The sequence below is a fragment of the Molothrus aeneus genome, chromosome 3, assembly GCF_037042795.1.
Source record: "Molothrus aeneus isolate 106 chromosome 3, BPBGC_Maene_1.0, whole genome shotgun sequence".
Lineage (NCBI taxonomy): Eukaryota > Metazoa > Chordata > Aves > Passeriformes > Icteridae > Molothrus > Molothrus aeneus.
In genome coordinates, this window is record NC_089648.1 from 42,378,291 (window position 1) to 42,396,150 (window position 17,860).

The following is a 17,860-nucleotide window of genomic DNA, read 5'->3' on the forward strand; positions in this document are numbered from 1 at the left end:
CGTTTTTCAAGTTGGTAAAAATCTGTAAGTTTATCTATGCGTGTATCTGTTCAGATAAGTCAACCAACAACTATGGATACTGAAAACTTGAGCCTAACAGAAGCTTATCAGTGTTTGAGGAGGAGATGGGATATCAGAGGATTCTGTATCCTATTGACAGATCTCCTAAACCCTCCTGATAAGCCACATCCGCTTTTGCTCTCTCTGTTCCAGATCCCTGTTGGAGCAGAAAGAGGCACAACAGCCCTGGGGCCACTGGAGTGCAGCCATGAGGTCCCACAGCAGCATAGAGCACATCTGCCAGAGCTCTGCTGCTCACTTTGCAGCCTGCTGGGTGTTTGTTACCTCTTCCCAGGTAATGAGGAGCGTTGTGTTTTCCCTAGTGACTTCTGCACATCCTGTGTAATATCTCTGTGTGTCTCTCCTTGCCTCCCACTCTCTGACAAGCTTCTGTCCCTGTGGCCAGCACTGCATAAAATGAGCATGTCTAAAAAGAGCCCTTGGCCTGGTCTTACAGCTTTGAGATGCATGGGAATACTTCTGCAGAAAGTTACAGGCAAGGCAAAACATAACCCCCTCCAGTCACAGGATGGTTGAGGTTGGAAAGCGTGGATGAAACAGCCTGGTCAGAGAGCAAGAAAACGGGCTTTGTTTTCTCACAGTGAAACTTGTGAGACTTTTTAGGGAGTTGTAGAGAAATTATGATAACTTGTTAGTATAAACAACCTGCAGGTGGTGTTTTCCTATTCTGTTTTTCTGTTTTTCTCAAGGACTGTTTGTGAGAAGGATGTTTTTGTTAATCAGCCAGTCAAGTAGAATGTATCGAATCTGTCTATAAAAGAGAGGATGTTCGTATTAAAATCTCCTTCTCCTGCAAACCATCCTTTGAGTGAATTTGTGTCATTTCTGGTTCAATGGTGACAGGAAGGCACCTCTGGGGATTATCTAGTCTAGTTGAACCTCCAGCTCAACAAGGCTTTCGCTAGAGCAGGTTGCCCAGGACCATGTCCAGATTTGGGACAGTTTTTAAAATAAACAAATAAAGGCCAGAATAGTAGTCTCCAACACCTTTTGGAATGGAAGGGACAGTCTACAGAACCCCAGGAGTGTACCAGGACATGCTCTGCAAGGACACAGAGTGTCACATAAATCAAACTCCTATATTCTGGGTAGTTAACCTGTACTGACCTATAAACTCACCTGAAAATAAGACGGTCCAGTTGGATTCTGCCCTAAAGATCTCTTTAGACGTGGAGAAAAAGCATGGAGCTCATATTTAGAAAAAATAATGGGAAGAATTAAAGACTCTGTTCTCAACAAGCTAATTTCAGCACAATGCAAAGAGATACTGAAACACACTGATCCTTCTGAAAGTCTAGAGGACCCCTTGCAAAGAGCCAGCATGAAGGAATTGCATTGTGTCATTTTTCTGTTGTCAGGCAAATACAAAACAAAGTCCAAGTGTTTCTGGAAATTCAAACAGTTTTTCTATCACATTGTCATAAAAATACATGTTCCGAAGTGTTTGTACAAAGACACCTGCAAAAAAGACAAGTGTGTCTCAAAACCTGCATCCTTATGAAAAGATACTGCATGGTATTCTGGAGTGTATAGGATGGTTTAATTTTGAACTGAAAGGATTGTGTTTTAGAAAAAAACACCTTTACCTTCTTTCTCGTCATGAGATGTTGCCCTGCTCTACAAAATGAAAAGACCACTTCATTCATCCTTTTCAGCATATTTCACAGATATTCCTCCCATGCTTAGTTATTTTGGGGTGGGGAAGGGCTGGTTTGGGGTGTTTGTTTGCATTATAAAATTGTAAAAATATCCTATTTTAGTAATATTAAATGTCAGTCAGTGTGTTCTTTAATTTTGGTTGTTCTTTATAAGTGAAGAAACAATCTGCTTTCTGTGGAGAAGATGCTTTAAATTCCAAACATTGTAAGGTTCCAAAGAATTATTACCAGGAGATAAACCAACAAATTCTTCTGAGGACATTATTGTTACTATAGAAACATGCCTACATCCAGAACTTCACTATGAGGTAAGAAGGGAGAATTTGCTTCATTAATCAATTTTACTCTCCTGTCACAGCTTGGTTGATGGGGACGATGGTAACCACAGGGCAGAGAAGCACAGAGGTAAAAGCATTTCCTGCCCTGTTCAGTAAAAACAGACTGAGCAAGATGCAAGTTTTTGTTCAGAGCTGGCACTGAGGGGTCTTTTCCTTCAGCCACTCGGTTGTGTGTTACAGAACCCGACGCCAAAACTGTCTCAGTCATCCCCTGCTAAAAGACACCTACAGTTGTGTAGTTATAGCTTCAAGACCAAAAGTGTCATCCTGTAGCCCTTGTGAACCTGCAGTGTGGTCATGTCCCTGCCTTCTGGCATCCTCATTCCAAAAATGTTTTTTTAGAATTTGATGTTTCTTTAAGCAGACTTTCATTAGCTGGTGGGTTGCGCTGCTGCAGGAAGCCACTGGGACAAGTACTGCAGCATGAATTTTTGAAGCGAATGGACAACATTATTACTAAAGTTTTATCTAATATAGGAACATAAAGATGTAACAAAATCCCAGGCTTCAGAGAGTATGGATGTTTTCTCTGGCATCCCACCACTGTTCTCTTTTAGGTTTTAATAACATTGCACATATGCTTCCACCTTCCCTGTTGTAATTTTCTCAAGAGCCATTGAAGGCCACCCTCTATGCAGGCAAACAGCCCCCAGGAGCCAGAGCTAGGCTGTTATTTCCCTTAGCTACCAGTTCAGTGATTTAGTTCCAAAACAACAGGTTATGAGCCAGGTTGTTGGCCAAACAGAACACAGAAAGGCAGGACGTGCCTGGGGTGGCATGGAGACTTCCAGTGGTTTTACTTCTGTCTCTCTATGGCAGTTCCCAGAAGCACACCATGCCAACATGAACATCGATGGAGTTGGTACCCATGGCATTCCTTGCTGGGAGCAAAAGCTGTCTTGCTGAGATGTCTCTGGCCACAACATCCACAGATTGTTGGATTTAGAAGTCAGGGAGAAGCTAAGACACCCAAAAACTTGCTAGTTGAACTTTCCATTAAGTTTCTCATGCTCTCTGCAAAGTACCACAGAAAATCTCACAGGAAGGTAGGGAAGGACCTTTATGTACAGATCCTTCAGGCTAAGTAAGAAAGGAGAGGGCACTTGCAGTAGCCATTTCTGACCCAGGGCTCTCCCAGAAGTAGCCAGGCCACATCCATACACTCATGACTTCATTCCAAAGACAGGCACACAGCAGCAGTGCAGTGGAAGAGGTGTGCACTGCGCTCCATCCACCATGTCCCCAGCCTGGCGGTGCAGGAAGCCAGTGTGATAACATTCAGGGCTCACCAAATGTGATGGTGCTCACAGGGGTCCCAGAATGAGGGAAGAGATGAGAATCTTGAGTCCATGTTTCAGAAGGCTGATTTGTTATTTTATTATATATTATATTAAAAGAAAATTATATATTAAAACTATACTAAAGGAATAGAAAAAAGGATTTCATCAGAAGGCTAGCAAGGAATAGAAAGGAATGGAATGATAATAAAATCTTGTGACTGACCAGAGAGTCCAAGACAGCTGGACTGTGATTGGCCATCAATTAAAAACAACCACATGAGACCAATTCAGATGCATCCCTGGACATCTGTTGCATTCCACAGCAGCAGATAATTATTGTTTACATTTTGTTTCTGAGGCCTCAGCTTCTCAGGAGAAAAATCCTACCAAAAGGATTTTTCATAAAATATGTCTGTGACAGGCCAGGGTTCCCCTTGGACCTGCTCAGCCAAGGCACATCTCCACCCCAGTGTCACCTGTACCACCAAGGGCAGCACAATGCTCCAGAGGGAAGCAAGCTGAGCTGCTGGCTCCTCTCCACACATCATGAAGAAGGTAAAATTATGTAAAATTATTCAAAAGCTAACACAATTTCAACCACAGTTAAACTTTCTTGGAAGGCTCATTACAGGGTTTAATAAAGATTAAAGCAGAAGATTGCTTGAAAAACTATTGTCACAACTACAGAAGTTAATACAGAATATGTTCTCTACTGAGATATTTCAAGAACATCAATTTAAAATGCAATTGGAAGGATGATTTAAGTTCCCTGTGGATATTCAGGAAACTTTCTAAGGAGATCTGCTACGGAGAAAACCCATTAACTTTTATATCAGACTCTCTAGGAATCTCCCATAAATTGATTAATATCCAAACTAGAAAGTACATGACTTTGCCTCTATTTCCTCTGAGGAGTTTATTTCTAGCCCTCCCCTGCCTCTCAGTCCTAAAATACCTTTAGAAACTTATGATCCTTCCAAAAAAAGATACTGAAAGTTGGGTTTCTGCCAAAGTCATAATTAATAGTCAAGCAACCAGACTCACATACACTTGCCTCATTTTTTCTGGGTTAAATAAATATATATTCTAATCTGGATAACAATTTTTATTGATGACACAGAGGTATAATGGTTTTTAAATTATGAAGAAAAAAAAAGTAATACCAAATTATAACCTCTGAAAAAAATGAAGATAAAAAACAAAAAGAGGAATACATTCATTTGCTCCATGGGGGGTTTCCTGAAAGTTAAATTGCATGCAAAGTTAAAACATGGGCTTTCTCATTTGAAATTTTTTATAGTTTTGGATTACATAGATAATTACTACAGGGGTTTGTTTCCTTTTTCTATGCAGACAGCTGTGTACTATAGGCAATACTCTTAGGCTCACTGTTGAAAAAATAAATGAACTACATTTTAAAATCTTTCCCTGTGAGGAATTTGCTTCAGCCCTTTAATCACTTCACAACAATTCTTTGCACTCATTTGATTTTGTAACAGCCTTAAAAAAATGGAGTAGGTAAGGACAATGCTCTACTGCAATATCAGCCTCACCAGCCCACAAAGGGTTCCCCTGGCTTCTGTACCTTTACCCCTGGACATCAGATCCTCCCACTTTCCAATACAATTACTTTAACACCTCATAACCCACGTGGAGGTACAAGCACCCATATCTTTCCACTGTTCTTTCCAGCAGCCTGGAAAGAGTTAAAAGAAGCCTGCTTCTTCCTCTTGCCCAAATTGCCTATTAGGCAGGATTACTCTAGAAGGAAGCTCCTCAAGACAGTCCTGGAAAGGGTGAAAAATGAGAAAGGTTTATAAGAGATCTACATGCAGGAAATGAATAAGAGAACCCTTTGCAGGATCACATGGGAAGGGTGAGGGATCTTATTTTAAACAAAACTCCCCATGTCCCTTGTACCAACAAAAATGAGGTCCAGAGTCCATCTGCTGGTATGAATTTCCCCCCCACTATTGCTGTAGTATCAATGGTGCTAATTTGTGGTCTCTTATTTGGGGCTAGGTGGGGTAGGTGTCTGTGCCCCAGGCACCGTGGGTCAGAGGGAGCCCTCAAAAGCCCTTACCTGGGGCTTCTGTAGGTGGCTGTGGGAAGAGGGAGATGCTTGTGCTGGGTAGCCCAGCAGGTGAAGGCTATCGGAGGAGGTGTAGTGTGACCTCAGCTGGGAGATGTCAGCTCAAAGTCCCTCTTCAGAAGTGGTGTAATTGGCACAATTGTGCTTCAGGGAGCTGCCGGCTGCTGACAACTGGTGAGCATGGAATGAACAATTACTGCTGTGGGTCCTTCAGCCTGCCCCTGCATGCAATCTCTTCCTCTGGTTTGGTCTAGTAGCCCAGAACAGCTCCCTGCTTCCTCTCCTCCCAAAACTTGGTAGTTGACACTTTGTGGTTCAGCGTGTGGGGGACTGTGACTGACTTTCCCTGTTTTGTCTGTATGTAATGTACAATATAAACTTTGCTTCTTGGGGTTTTGGAAATCAGGAACACACTGGTGGAAGGTTGGATGGGAAAAGAAATGACTCACAGCAATTGTCAGTTGAAACTAATACTTCATTATGAATCCCTGTTTCCTACACAATCTTATTATTGCAAAGTTCCTACAATAATTGGAATCACAACTTGAAAGCAGCAAATTTTAAAATAATCAGAATAAACAATTTCTCAAGCTGTCTTTTAAATAAATATTACATTACTTGTTTAATAGATTTTTTTTTCAATAATGAGGTTTAGGTTTTTTTAAAATACCATTAAGTGCAATCTTGCTTTCACCAGGGAGACTGTGTTTTGTCAGAAAGACAATTGTTCTTCTGGAAGTGTTATGCTGTGAAATTTGTAGAAAGTGTTTGCATGGATCCTTGAGATCTAAACTCATCACACAGAGCTTATACTACATAAAGCATTAGGGTTTGCTTTTTTGTTTTGTCCTTCATAAAACTCTAAAATGGTCCACGTTACAAATAATGGCACAGATCTAGGAAACAAGACAAAATTGATTTTTATGACAAAGAAGAAAATTGTATTAAGCTAACTGATATCTTTCTTACTTTCCTACACTTTCCACCCAATATTTTATGGGCATTGTGTGAATAGATTTATGCAAACTATGTTCCCATAGGCTTGCTTTAAGACTGCCAACCGCTCGTGCTAAGTTTGTTTGGACTTATCATTTTATGTCATTCATAGCAGAAATAAAAAGGAGATGTGTTTGCTACTGAAGAACACACCTATAAATTCACACAAGGAAACAAGGAAAAAACTGTGAGGGAACAGGAAAGGGAAGAACTAAATTTTACCTGACTGGACTGTATAAGACAACAGGTCAGGCCCCTCTCGTAGTAGTTACCCCTCCATTGCACAGCAGGAAGCAATGAAGTGGGATTTTGAAATAGTGTGAATAAAAGAATTGGTCTCACAAGGTTTGAGGGAGGCAACTTCAGATATTTGGGCATCAAGGAATAAATATTCTTGCCTGAGTATATGTTTTGCTTCTGTTAAATTGTTTTGCTAATTTATTTTTTTTAGCAGCCTGACAGACCACAGGCAGCACATTTGTCTTTTGAAATTAGTCTAGAGGTGGCTAGTCTTTCTTGGCCTTATGTTGCACAGTCCATAGACCCAGAGTGCCTGCAGATGAAGGTTTGGGTGCACAGAATACAGTGGTCAGTGTCTGCTCTTCTGGGCAAAATGAAGACAAAGCCATCCTTGGAACTACACCCAAGTGACACCATGTAGAAAGGGTTTTTTTTCTGCCTCCCCAGCCACCTGCTCCACCTGCCACACATTTAATGAGGTGCATGCAAAATATTATTTATCAGGTGCACAACTCAGTTAGAAGCTGTTGTTAGTATAGGTAAATTGGAACATGCTCCCTCTCCTACCCAAAGAGGCAATAAGGAGCTGCAAAATAGGGTACATAGTAGATATTTGTATTATGATTTGCCTTTGATGTTTGTGTCAAATATTTCAGCATTGGTTTTAAGCTTGATTTAATTCCCTAAATGTGTTAACAGCTAACAACCATCAAGTTTTTTTCTAATGCAACTTTGTAAATGCAGAGTATAAAATACAGTGAGGATTGAATTACACGGGTATGTGATTATGCTCACAAAAATGAGCAATGAGCTTTTCCATTTATAGGCAGGAAATGAAGCTCTGTAATTATATGAAAACATAACATCAGAGCAGTGAAACTGGAATCTAGTTCTTTCTATTTCTTGGTCTACTGTTAGCAGACATGAGCTTGATCCATTCTCCCTTCCATGTAGCTCAAAAGAGATTCCTGGTGAGAATCCATTGCAAAACTGGTAATTTAGATACTTGAGAAGTGAGACATTGCCCAAAGCATGCAGGGGTATCTTGCTCCAGTGCTGGTGAGCAACAGGGCAATGCCCCACAGTTCCTCAGCTCCCTCACTCAAACGTAAGGTCTTTTAGAATTTAACACATATTTTAATCACAATGAAGCACACCTCAACACAGAACAATTAAAACTGGTTTTGGAATATGCTCTGTTCTGAGGTTCAATCGTGCCATAAGATATATTTGTTTGAGGGAAAAGGACAAGCTCCACAACCCTCCCTGTCCCACACAGAACAAGACTTCACATTTAAGTCACAGAGGATGAACATGTTGAACCTCTGATGCTGCTTAATTGTGAAAATATGATTTACAAAATACAGTACTGATACCAAGATGACATGATAATGCCAGTTCATATAATGCTTTGTATAAAATATTTGACAGAAAGGCTACAAGAAAACCAAATTGATACTTTCTGAGTAAGGGATTCATTCTTATTTTGGAAAAAACATATTGAATAAGTATTGCACACACAGTATAATGAGCTCTTCATAACAGTGATACTTTCTGAAGTAAACTTGAAATTAAATAATTACAATTAGCTCTATGTTTCCACAAATACAGTGTGGACCTACTGCATCTGTATGAATGCTTACTACTGAAGAGTATGACCCTCAAAATAGGAAGAGCTGTGTCTGAATACTCTCATTAGGAATTCTGCTTCAGCTGAAGTAATCTGTGGTTACTTTTGTGATCATCTAACTGCAGAGACTGGAAGACAGAAGGAAACAAATGGAATAAGGTCTTTGCTGGTAAGAGTTGAGACAGGCTGGAGCTTCAGCCTGAAAAGGGCTGCTGAAGGACAGGCTGAGCTGCCAGAGGAGCTATTCCTTGAAAAACTTGCTTCTGGGCAATGGCTGGGCATTTTATGCCAAAGATCAGGTAGGTATGTGCTGAGAAATAGGGATAATGAATCTAGGACTGGGATTTCTCAAGGAAAGAAGAGAAACACTTGTTAATTGCTAGGAAATCCGCAACACTCAGATCTTCATTTTAAAGTAGCTCTCCTTAAAGTACTTCTAGTGACCTCCCCCCTCAGAAGCTGATGCACTTCAGGCACACTTCCATCTCTACAGATGATGTTTTATGTGATCACTGAATATTAATTGACTTTTGTACAGAACTGCAGAACTTAAACATAATGTAGATCAATGCTGATTCCTACTTTCAATTACATAGTTCTTATATGAAATTTCTTTGTACTTGTATAACTGTTTTTCAGTACTGTGAAAATAGAGAGTATTTGTGATCTAAGCAGTTAATCTTGATTAAGCTGGAAGGGGAAGCCACTTATTGCATACATAATGCATTAACTGTGTTAGAAAAGCTTTTGAATCAGTGATCTCTAGTAGGTACATTCTGTGTTAGGCTGCTGTTATGGTATGCTGCTGTGTTATGGTTTACTTGACTTAATTGGAGGAATATGTTATAACAATTTTTTAACAATCTTAACAAGAAATACAAATACTCTACCTGTTTTTTCTCTTCATGATCATAGGACCTATCACAAGTTGCTAGTGGAATACAAATATTCATTGTGTTAACAAGAAGTAGGATATGTATCTTTGTAATACAGAATACTGAACATTGAAGTATAGATTTTTAGTGTGGGGAAAATAGATATTGCATAATCTGTGTTAGTAAAGACAAACTTCCCAGGTGTTTCACACTGTATTGCATAGGAGAGTAGAGTACAGGTCTCTTGCTTACTCTAATGTCTTTGTTTCCTCTTTGCTTGAGAGGATTGATATTCATGGAGGAAAAATGGGACTGAGGAAATGATGTATATCTCACTAACACCATCAGGCAATTGAGTTTTTACTCCTATCCAGAGTGAAAGGGAGGACTAACATAAAGCTGGCATTAATGCCTGCTTTGGCATGTGATCTATGTGCTCAGCAGGTTTCTATTATCACTTTTGAAGGACCCATTTAAACCCGTCCTCACTCTGTTTCAAAGTGTCTGTTTGGGTAAGCTGGGTTTGATCTTCAGTTTGGTTGGAAAATAAATATTATTGCTGCATCTTACAGACTGAAGTATAAAGTCAACAAGATCTCTGCAATAGTTAATGCTGATCTGATGGAACTGCAAAATTAAGATATTGGTCTTGTGGAGCTATGAAAACCATAATTAAAGCTCAGTAAAGGGAACCTCTATAAACATCTTCATGTATTTTGCTGTGCACACTGGTTTTTCAGATTGCCCTCTCTTCCCATGCTTCAAGAAAAGCAGGAAGTGAAATTTCCTATCTCCTTGATATTGATTTAATAGTTCTTTTTTTTCTTGCTCCTAAAGACAGATAATCTATAAGAAATTATCCTGAAAACCCTCTGAATCCTGTTGAATGAGTTGGAGCTGAATTATCTTCTCAATGATCTCAGAAAAGATGCCTGACTTCACATCACAGTAATGGTATCTGGCACTGAGAATTCTTACAGGGGGTGGTGACACCCTCAATCAGCTTGGGACTTCAGATAGCATTAAAAACATGATGATGAAGTATTGAGCTCTTCCCTACATGCCTTCCCTACCTGCCTCCTGAAACTATTGTATTCAGACTACTGCTGAATACAATAGCTCATCTTCTAAGGTAGTCCTAAATAGGCAGTAGTAGAGGTACACACAAAAAGGAGCTGACTTTATGCTTTCTGAATATCCTGTCTTGGAAAAAGGTGTATTAGATATCTACAAATACGTAATTTCTAAAAGATTTGGGTGAACACCCCATGTTCTAAATGATCAAACTTTTCCAAAAACTAAAGACCTAAACAAACTCAACTATTAATATTTGCATAACCACAGCACCTGCCCAAATTCTTCTCCAGATTTTTAGATCTCCTATTTCATATGAAGAGTAGATAAACACTTTAATACTAGAATAGAGTTTGATTCTACTGTACTCTAAAAAGGCTCTTTGATTAAAAATAACAATTGAGCTGTTAAGACAAAACAAAGGTTTGTTGGTTTGGGGTTTTCTAATTAAAAAAACCCAATGAGGTGGGAAAAGACCTCTGAGATCATTGAGTCCAACCTATGACCAAACACCACTTGCAAACTAGACCATGGCACTATCACGTCCAGGCTTTCATTAAACACCTGCAGGGATGCTGGCTCCACCACTGCCCTGGGCAGCCCCATTCCAATATTTAATTACCCTTTCTGTGAGGAATTTTTTTTTTTTCATGTCCAACCTAAACCTCCCCTAGCACAACTTAAGACTAAGTCCTCTCATCCTATCACTGGTTGCCTGGGAGAGCAGCCCCCACCTGGGTAAAACCTTCTTTCAAGAAGTTGTGCCCCTGAGCTCCTTTTCTCCAGGCTAAACATCTCTCCCTCAGCTGCTCCTCACAGGAGTTATGCTCCAGACCCTTTACAAGCTCCATTGCCCTTCTCTGGACACACTCCAGCACATCAATGTCCTTCCTGAACAGAGGAGCTCAGAACAGGACACTGTTAATTTGTTAGGCTAATATGCTTTAAAAATCAAAACCTGGATGCAATCTTTCTACCTGCAGATTAATGATATTTAAATTTCCAATTCAGGCCAGGGCAGTGAAAAGTTATGTGGTCCTGTTAGGAAAAAGAATTCTCTACAGGTTGAGTTTTGAAAATTAGAACAATTTTTCTACTTAATATCTCTGACATTTACTGATATTACTAAATGCCAACTGAAAAAAGTTTACATGGAGAAAGATGATGTTCTGGACTGCTTGAATGGTCAAGCAAATGTTTTCAGAGGTGTTAATTGCAACATTCATCTCAATGGGATTCTGGTGCTAAGGCCGAATAGTGACAGCCTTTTTAATTTCCTCACAACTGATCAAAGCAGGCAAGAGGAGAAAAATGCTGTTAAATTTTTTTTATAAGATCTTGATAAAAGCTTATCTAGTCGAGGCAAATGGATGGTATTTTGGAAAGTATTGCAAAGTCTGATCTGCTTTCCCTTCTGTTCAAATGCATTTTCTCCCTGTAAATGAAGAGTATGCATGTGTCAGTGTCAGCCTTGACATTCTAGCAAGCAAAACAGTTCTTAAAATTCAAGTAGCTCAATAGTTTTCAGTAACAAAGTTCTTTTGTGTTGATAGCTAAGTAGAGAAATGTGGTGGGTTGGTACTGGCAGGACACCAGGTGCCCACCACCACAGCTGCTGTCACTCCCCTCACAGCTGGGAAGGGGGAGAAGAAGCATAACGAAAGGCTCCTGGGTTGCAATCAGGACAGGGAGGAATCACTCAACAATTACTGCAAGAGGCAAAGTAGACTTGATTTGGGGAAATCAGTTTTCATTTACTACAGCCCACATCAGAGTAGGATCCTGAGAAAAAAACCTTCAATCTTAAGACACCTTCCCCTCACCCCTCCTTTCTTCCCGGGCTTATTTTTTATCTAATTTTCTCTACCTCCTTCCTCATGAGCAGCACCAAGGGACAGGGAATGGGGGCTGTGGAAGACTTCATCATGTTTTCTCTGCTGCACTTTCCTCAGGGGAAGGAGTCCTCACACTCTCCTCCTGATCCAGCATGGGTTCCCTCCCATGGAGGAAAGTTCTCTGTGAATTTCTTTAGTGGGAGTCTTTCCAATGGGCTGCATCTTTTTACACACTTCTCCAGCATGAGTCCCTCCTGGGGACTGCCAACAAACCTGCTCAATGAGAAGCACCTCCTCCCCTTCCTTCTCTGACCTTGGTGTCTGCAGGGCTGTTACTCCCACATATTCTCATTGGTCTCTCCAGCTGTAATTGCTCCTGCACAGCAACTTTCCCCTTTTTAACTAATTATGTTATCCCAGAGGTGTTAACATGACAGTGTTTTCATATGTCTGCCCATAGCAATCCTCAAGGGAAACTGGTGCATCTTCACTGGCCATAGAAAATAGATTATCTCTGACTTTGACTTTAGCTCTATAATCTGACCAAGGGTCAGTTCTGAAGCTCTTATTGAATTTCTGTGATGGATAAAGATCATTATTAAAGTCTTGAATATGCACAAAAAAGAGACACTGAAGTATTCTAGAAGCTGCCATTATTAAGCTGGTGAGTGTTCCTTTGGTCAGAAATCTCAGCTGTATGACTCAGAACCTCCTTGGAATCCAGAAGAAATACTTGTCTTCTAAACAAGGCCAATAGTAACATTTTAAGAATTTTGCCAGCAGACTTTAGTCCCTCTAGAAAATACAAATCTGGCCACTGACTTAAAAATGTCAGGATGGAGATGATGCCAGTATAAACCAGTGCAAGTTGAAGACTTATTTCCACATCAAATGAGTGCTGGAGGATGTTCAATTTCACTTTTTTCCCCAGGTCAGTGCTATAGCCATGTCTCAGATATTTAGGAAGACCAAAGCTCATTCAATCAAGAGGTCATTATTAGGTTTTTTATTCAGGCAGGGTCAGTGAGCCATTAAGGGAGAGAAGTGAAAGGAGAAGAACACATAATCCTGAAGTTCTACACTGTCTCATTAGTGATTAGGCTAATCACATATAAATTATTTCACTAGGATTTCTTCAGGAAACAGGACAGGTGGACACGCACCTGTGTCCTGTTCTTGTTAAGAGAAAAATGTTGAAAGAGTCCTGGTAAAAGCTGCAGAGAGGGTCATCAGAAAAGTGGCTGGATAAAAGTGACTGAGATAATAAATAAATGTGAAGTGTTGATGAAAGGCACATTCATTCATGTTTTAAAAGCATTGTCTTCATGTCAGAATGAAGGCATGAGGTATTCTGCTGTTTTATGGTGTTTTTGTTGTTCCTAGTGTGGAGTGTTAACATAAAACTTCAGTGCTTCCACAAGTGCTCAAGAGCTCAAGAAGCCAATCTAATTTTTTACACCATCATGTCAGTTAAAAAGCTCTGGTGGCCTTCTGTCTAGCAGTGCTGGAGGTACTAGATGAACACCACCATCAGCATGGAAAAAGACATGTGATGGTCCAGCCAGCCTGGGAATCCTAGGATTTAATTCATCTTCCGCAATATTTGTCTTCCTTTCTTAGAGCTTTTTTTAATCCATAATTTTTGGTTTGTTTTTTTAGTTTTCTGTTTAGAATTTACCTTTGCCTGTCCTCTTTGAACTGTTTTGCTCTAAGATATTGCAGCCTATAATGAACTCTGCAATTAATAATCAATATGCACTGCATTCAACTTTCATGTTCACCAAATCAAAGGCCAGCAAGCACTATTATTTTCTATCAAATATTTCCAAAATGTGTGGTAGAATGTTATTTTAAAAAAGCTCCAATGAAAGCAGATGATGTCCATGTGATTAAAGTTACAAACAGCTGTCCTATTTAGGGGCAGTAGTGCTTATGCTACTGCACTTAGTAAGCCACTGGGCCAAAGCATTGGCTGTTTCAGGAGATTACTCAGATAAAATGTTGGGTACTGAGATGCACAAGTACACTGGTTTTTGGTTCTGCTCCAAAGTTCTTGCTCTTTGATTCCTGCAAGTTTTCATAGTACTAGAGGTAAAAATTGCTCAATTAGTAAGCTCAGAGTTTGCTTTGGCATAAGCATGGAATGCTGGCTTTTAGAATTGTTGGAGTTATTTGATCTGTATCTTCATAGACTCTGTCATGTTTCTAATTTACTCTAAAAAGAGGGCTCAGTTTCTTTTAGCTTGAAGTATAGAGATCAGTGCCCACAAGCAGCTCCCTTGACACATCAGCTAGGTTGTTAGTATGCAGGGCTTTTCCACGGCAGAGCTATATTGTAGTTTTGTATGTGTAGACATGAGAAAATCAATACACTCATTGTAATCTTCAAGGCAGTGGAAAACTACAAATGCATGAACAATGGAAAACAAAGCTACTGTTATTCTAACAAGCATGCACCTGGTGGAATAACTTTGTGTTAGTGTGGTCTTGTTGATTTTCATTCTAACGCTGAACTTTGTAGATATGTTTTATTAAGCTAATGTTATCACATCTTAAACAAATTAATACATTACATTGCATGGACAAGAAGTAATAGAGCGTGGCAAAATTTGGTAGCAGCAGAACCTTCTGCATGGAGCTTTGCACTGAATTCACCCATTTGAAGTCTTGCTTTTGCACCACCTGGAGGCTGTAGGCTTCTCTGAAATTAACCTCTCCAAACTCATAAGAAATGCCATTTTTCACTTATGTCTACTGAGACAGCCTTGTGTCTTGATGCTATGTAGCACCAAAACTCATTCCACTGGGTGGTGCTTGTGCCTGTTGTCACCACAAATAATGCTTTACAGAAACTCACCATAAATTTGTCGATACTATACCTAAAATAAGGTTCTTGTCTATTTTCCCCCACCCCATTCTTCCTGACAGCAAACTCTTGTGCTCTTGTTTGAATGTCAAACTATTCTTATCTCCAAGGTGAGCTCACCTGACTTGACTGTTACTTATGGATTTTTGGGTGGGTTTTTTCCGTTGGGAAAAGTCATGCCAGGTGACTCTATAGTGAAGTGTATTACTGGGTTTCTGTCAGCTCCTGTAAAAAGTGTGTGCTTGAAGCTTCATTATCATTTACTGGGTGTTGTGGGTTAGATGTCAGAACTAGGAACTGGGTTTTCATTTCCATCTCAACCATAAGGTTTTGGTGATACTAACTAAATCTCTGTCTTAAGCTCTACTGTCATAATTGAAAAGAAAGTTGAAGCTACCTACAGCGCTGAAAATGCTATTTTGATAGAAGTGATTCTTGGCTAGACACTGCTGTAGAAGAACTGGTGACAAGCAGGTTGAGGTCAATTCCACCACCTTCTGCCATGAACGATCCAGTGTTGCACCTCAGGGATCTCTTTATCTCCAAGTGGGATAGAAATTTAAGAATACTTCAGTTCAACTTGAAATACATATTGCTAAAAATTGTTTTTCAGTTTTAACCAGGTCCTTGATTACCCATTTGTATTGCCTGACAGTCTAGAACCAAGCAATCAATATGAAGGATTATTGCACATCACAGTCATGGAGCTGTCACTGGAAAGGATTTATGACTTTGAGTGCCACAAGTTGTTATCTTGTTGCAGATAAGCTGAGACTATTAATTCATCTTGATAATGTTTATAATTGCCTAGAAATTATTAAACACAGTTTAAACATCTAGGAGAAATAGAAAACTTTTCTTATATGACTCCTCAACCACCACTTTCCACCAATAATATGTTTAGAAAAGGAAGATCTAACTTAAGTGCTTATGCATAAATGACTCTCAAATTTTGAACCAAGCTCATTACAGTTGCATCTAATCATGGTCCATAGAGTTGGGGTGGCAGAGGGAAGAGAGGAAAGAAGACAATCATTTACAGAAGCTTTTCTAGCTTGACAATTAGAGCAGAAGATGCAGACTAGCCAGAACTAGAAGCTGCACAATTAATTACCAAAGCCTGCAAAACTTCATCTCTTCCCAGGAGACAAGCAGAGCTGAAAGTGTCCAGTTGTTCTGTCACGCACAGAGTGCCCTCACTTCTTGTTTGGTCCTTTTCCATGATCCTGGCTCACTGCTGCAGAGAACAGCCTCCAAACAAAGGCTGTGTCACCTGCCCACCACTCTGCAGCACTTGTCAGTCTCATTTTAAGTGATGGTACAGCTTAGCATCCCTACTTAATGTTGTTATGGTGACTGTGGGAACCTAACGCTGAGCGCTGCATCTGTCTGCTTCTCTACTGCTAATGATCCTGCTGTGTACAACTTCAAAAGGAACAGAACCAATGGGTTGTTTTTTTAAAGCCTCAATGATCAAAGAGGCCAGCGACTACAAAACTGCTCTTCTATTAAAAAATTTATGCTTGAGTTGGATCCCAGGTAGAGGAAGGGAGGGTAGATAAATCTCTTGGTACACCTCTACAGCTAGATCCTTTGTTCATTTAGGGCCTGACCATGCTCCTGCAGAAGATGGCAAAAATGCCCCATGTGAGCTGCATCCAGTGGGGCCCACAACTGGTACAGCAGCTTGGAGAATGAGCTGGTCAATGCCGTGGTCTGGAGCTAAGTGTGTGTGTGTGTGTGTGTGTGCAGACTTTATTGGGAAGGCACTAACAGAGGATAAAAACATGTATATGCTGGCACATATGTGGGCAGTTTCATATTACAGATTTGCACAGTTCTCAGGGGATATTTTCCTATCATCCCCTCAGCTCTTTGTTAAGCCTTTTGCTTAACACTGGCAATTGAATCCATGTAGGTACGTAACTTAAAACCAAATAAAATCAACAGGTGCTCAGGAAAAGTATAGAAATGAAGTGTGGGTTTTAAAAAGTTTTTAAACTCAAGTAAAAAATATAATTGATCAGTGAACAGCATAATGGTTACCTTTTTATCCTCAGCCACAGCCATATGAGAGGTCTTACTAACCTCCTTTATATCCCAGGAACTTTTTGTATATCAGATTAGTTTGTCTCTCCCTGACCTTCCCACTATATATTTGCTTGTCTTCTTGGTCTGTGTCAAGAAATACCACAACACAGACAGCAAAAGGTGCAAACTCCTGCAGTAAGATGGACCTCAGGTGATAAGCAGGTGCTCCACAGCCTTCCTGCCTATTCTAGAGCAAGGTAAGAAAAGGTATTCTGAACTTCAGAAGAAAATGGCATGCTGATAATTGTTATCACTGGTGGACAACTATGGGCCCTCTTGTATGATGCTCAGCTATTTAGATTCCATCTTAATGAGTTCTCAAGGATGTTCACAATTTTTTCATCCCAAAATTTCCTTTTTCTGCTTCTGAGTAGTGGGAAGAGATTCTGGTTTTTTTTTTTCTTGGTGCTGTTTACTCTTCCCTTGTGATTTGGCTGTTTCTGTTTTCTCATTTTGGTGACTGCCCCACTCATGTGCCTGCCTGAGTTCAAGAAGCATTGGGACAACACTCTCAGGCAAATGGTGTGATTCCTGAGGATGGTGCTGTGTAGGGCCAGGAGTGAGACTTTGATGATCCTTGTGGGTCCCTTCCAACTCCATTTATTCTATGATTCCATGTGGTGAAATTGGAACCATGGAAGCAGGCAAGCAGTGCTCCTCCTAACACCCCTCTGCATGGCAGGCTGCATGGAAATCTCTTTTTTGCTTCATTTTTATCTTTACAAAATGTGACCAAAGAACCTTTCTGAAAGTTAGTGCTACAAACTGCATTTCTGAAAGGTATGACACAGATAACACTCTGCA

The 17,860-nt window shown here is 40.1% G+C and overlaps 1 protein-coding gene across 1 annotated transcript in view; it reads left to right on the forward strand.

Annotated features, from left to right (window-relative positions):
* The first annotated feature begins 337 nt into the window (after positions 1-337).
* Positions 338-17,860, forward strand: part of LOC136554648 (uncharacterized) — a 32,915-nt gene continuing 15,392 nt past the window's right edge. The window contains exon 1 of the mRNA XM_066546773.1: positions 338-355. The gene's annotated coding sequence lies outside the window, so the exon portion shown is untranslated. The remainder of the gene's footprint in view (positions 356-17,860) is intronic.